The sequence below is a fragment of the Mandrillus leucophaeus genome, unplaced genomic scaffold (genome assembly GCF_000951045.1).
Source record: "Mandrillus leucophaeus isolate KB7577 unplaced genomic scaffold, Mleu.le_1.0 Scaffold407, whole genome shotgun sequence".
NCBI classification, from domain to species: Eukaryota; Metazoa; Chordata; class Mammalia; order Primates; family Cercopithecidae; genus Mandrillus; species Mandrillus leucophaeus.
In genome coordinates this window covers 2,044,829-2,048,969 of record NW_012104332.1, presented here as the reverse complement: position 1 = coordinate 2,048,969, position 4,141 = coordinate 2,044,829, and the positions used below count along the sequence as shown (strand labels likewise).

The window sequence follows — 4,141 nt, the reverse complement described above, 5'->3', positions numbered from 1 at the left end:
CAGCACTCAGTTTGGATTAGAAACGGTCTACATGGTTTTCGACTATTGTTAACAAAGATTCCTTTTGTGAGACATGCATCGTCTGTTTTTTAATTTCTCAGTCTGGTCACCTGCAGCTATTTCAGCTGCACAATGCCATTACTCAAAACTTGAATTTCATTTTCTTTGTGAACAAGAGCACTTGCTATGTCTTTTGGAAATTTCTAACAGTGTTTGATTAGATCACCAAACTCACTTCAGTCTTCTGCTTCTTGTTGTAAGTATTCAAGTCTCTCTCTTTTTAAAATAGTTGAGGCCAGGTGTGGTGAGTCATGCCTGTAATCTCAGCACTTTGGGAGGCTGAGGCAGGCAGATTGGCTGAGCTCAGGAATTTGAGATCAGCCTGGGCAACAAGGCAAAACCCTGTCTCTACAAAAAAATACAAAAATTAGCTAGGCATGGTGGCGTGTGCCTGTAGTCCCAGCTATGCAGGAGGCTGAGGTGGGAGGATCACCTGAGCCGGGGAAGTCAAGGTTGCAGTGAACCATGATTGTGCAACTGCACTCCAGCCTGGGCAATGGGATTGAGATCCTATCTCAAAAAAATGTATATATCCAGGTGTGGTGGGTACATACCCATAGACCCAGCTACTCGGGAGGCTGAGGCAGGAGGATTGCTTGAGCCCAAGGGGTTTGAAGTCAAAGTGAACTGTGATGGCATCACTGCACTACAGCTTGGGTGACAGAGCAAGACAATCTCAAAAAAAAAAATGTAGGCTGGGGCAGTGGCTTATGCCTGTAATCTTAGCACTTTGGGAGGCTGAGGTGGGTGGATCACTTGAGGTCAGGAGTTTGAAACCAGCCTGGCCAACACGGTGAAACCCCCGTCTCTATTAAAAATACAAAAATTAGGCCAAGCACAGTGGCTCACGCCTGTAATCCCAGCACTTTGGGAGGCCGAGGTGGGCGGATCACCTGAGGTCAGAAGTGTGAGACCAGCCTGGCCAACATGGTGAAACCTCATCTCTAGTAAAAATACAAAAAAATTAGCTGGGCATGGTGGCACGTTCCTGTAATCCCAGCTACTCGGGAGGTTGAGGCAGGAGAATTGCTTGAACCAGGGAGTTGGAGGTTGCAGTGAGCTGACATCATGTCACTGCACTCCAGCCTGGCGACAGAGTGACACTCCATCTCAAAAACAAAACAAAACAAAACAAAAAAATCGACAGAAAAATACAAAAATTAGCCAGGCACGGTGGCGGGCGCCTGTAATCTCAGCTACTTGGGAGGCTGAGGCATGAGAATCGCCTGAACCTGGGAGGCAAAGGTCCTGCCACTGCACTCTAGCCTGGGTGACAGAGCGAGATTATGTCTAAAAAAAAAAAAAAAAATTTTAATTGACAAAGATTGTATATAGTCAAGGCATACAACATGATGATTTGATATATGTGTATAGATTTTGTAATTATTATCATAATCAAATTAACACATTCAACACTACCCTTGCTGTTCAGTAGATCCCTAGAAGTTCATCATTTTTTTTTTTATTTAGAAGTAGGGGTCTGAGCCAAGCTCAGAAATTGTTCATCTTAGAGCTGAAAGTTTATATCCTGTGATCAACATCTCTTCATTTCTCCTACTCCTCAGCCTTTGGCAACTGTCGTTCTACTCTGCTTCTACGAATCTGACTTTTTTAGATTCTACAAGTGAAATCATACGTTATGTGTCTGTCTGGGTCTGGTTTATTTCACTTAGCATGATGTTTTCTGCTTTCATCAATGTTGTTGCATATTGCAAGATTTTCTTCTTTTACGTGGCTTGAATAATATCCCATTGTATATATACACACCAAAATGTTCTTCATTCATTCATCCATCCATGGACACTTAGGTTGTTTCCATATCTTGGCTATTGTGAATAGTGCTGCAATTAACATGGGAATGCAGATACCTCTTTGAGATACTGATTCCATTTCCTCTGGATATATATTCAGAAGTGGGATTGCTAGATTGTATGGTAGTTCTATTTTTAATTTTTTTTCCCAATGACCTCTGAACTTTGTATTGGCCTCCTGCGCCCCAAAGGATACCCGGCTTCTGCTGGCTTAACGTCTTAGCACTTTGGTGTCGTTGGTCTCAGACACCCCTATGCCGTCCACTATCCTGCGGGTGGTGGTCTTCTGGATGCTTTGAATGGAGTTGCTGCTGTCCAGGGCATCATCAGGATTGAAGCCCTCCCCATCTTCCAGCAGGCAGTGGTAGGTGGCGATCTTAGCCTCCAGCTTGATCTTGATGTTCAGCAGAGCCTCATACTCCTGGGTCTGGTGCTGCCCCTCTGCCCAGGTCTGTGCCAGCTCCAACTCCAGGTGCAGCAGAACCCTGTTGAGCTGCTCCATCTGCGTGGCATAGCGGGTCTCTACCTCCCTCAGGCTGTTCTCCAACCTGGCTTTCAGATTTCTCATTGAGTTCAGGTTGATCTCCAAGGACTGGATTTTACATCTCAGCTCCGTGAGCATCATCTCAGCAGCTCTGATCTCAGTGGACTGCTTGGTGCTCTCCTCAGTCTGCTAGGACCAGTACTTGTCCAGCTCCTCTCAGTTCTTCTGAGCCAACTTGTCGTATTAGGCCTGGATGTCTGCCATGATCTTGGTGAGGTCCTGAGATTTGAGGGCATCTACCTCCACAGTCAACCCAGAGCTGGCAATCTGGGCTTGGAGGCCTTTTACCTCCTCTTTGTGGATTTTCTTCATGAAGAGCAGCTCCTCCTGGAGAGCCTCAACCTCTGCCTCCAGCTGCAGCTGAGTGACATTGGTGTCATCAATGGTCTTGCGGAGCCCATGGACGTCACGCTCCTCAGACTGGCACATGGCCAGTTCTGTCTCACACTTGACTCTAAAGTCATCAGCAGCAATATGGGCATTGTCAATCTGCAGAATGATGCAGGCACTGTCCACGGTACTTGCGAAGATCTGAACCCTCAGGTCCTCAATGGTCTTGAAGTAATACCCCTAGTCTCTCACCTGGGGTCCCTTCTTCTCCAGATGCTACCGGATTTTGCTCTCCAGCCTCCATTTATCAGTCTGCAGTCTCCTCACTCTGTCCAGGTAGGAGGCCAGATGGTCGTTCAGGCCTTGCATGGTCTCCTTCTGGATATCCCCTATTCCCACCAGGTCCCAGACCGCAAGCCGCCCCAGAAGCTTGTGGAGTGGGACACCGAGATCCGGGAGCCTGAGCCCCTGGCACCTGCATAGATGCTGGCCATGCTGCTGACCAGCTGGGCCACGTAGCTGGGCAGCTGGACAGAGCCCAGGGACCAGTAGTTGGTGGAGGAGGTGGTGGAGCGAGTGGTAAAGCTCATGCTGTCTGGGAGAAAAGCAAGAGGAGAGGACTCAGGTTGCGCCTAGGACCTAATTTTTTTTTCTTTTTTTTTCTTTTTTTTTGAGCCAGAGCTTCACTCTGTTGCCCAGGCTAGAATGCAGTGGCAAGATCTCAATTCACTGCAACCTCCACTTCCTGGATTCGAGCAATCCTCCCACCTCAGCCTCCCGAGTATCTGGGACTATAGGTGTGTGCCACCACACCTGGCTAATTTTTTTTATAGAGATGGGGTCTCACTATGTTGCCGAGGCTGGTCTCAAACTCCTGGGCTCAAGCAATCCCCCTGCTTCAGCTTCCCAAAGTGCTGGGACTGCAGATGTGAGTCACCACACCTGGCCCTATTTTTAACTTTTGAGAAACTTCCATACTCTTTTTCATAATGGCTGTACCGACTTACATTCCCACCAACAATATACAAAAGTTCTTTTTTCTCCACACCCTTACCGAAATTTCACGTTCCTTGTCTTTTTGATAACCATTCTAACAGGTGTGAGGCAATACTTCATTGGAGTTTTGACTTGCATTTCTCTGACAATGAGTGCTGTTGAGCACTTTTTCACGTGCCTTTTGGCCATTTGTATGGCTTCTTTGGAAAAATCTATATTCAAGATCTTTTGCCTTTTTAAAAAATTGGGTTATTTGTGGCCAGGCGCAGTGGCTGATGCCTGTAATCCCAGCACTTTGGGAGGCTGAGACGGGTGGATAACCTGAGGTCAGGAGTTTGAGACCAACCTGGCCAACATGGTGAAACCCCGTCTCTACTAAAAATTCAAAAAATTAACCAGG

General features: G+C 46.9%; 1 pseudogene; it reads right to left on the bottom strand.

Annotated features, from left to right (window-relative positions):
• Positions 1–2,082: 2,082 nt before the first annotated feature.
• Positions 2,083–3,335, bottom strand: LOC105548289 (annotated as a pseudogene).
• Between the last annotated feature and the right edge of the window lie 806 nt (positions 3,336–4,141).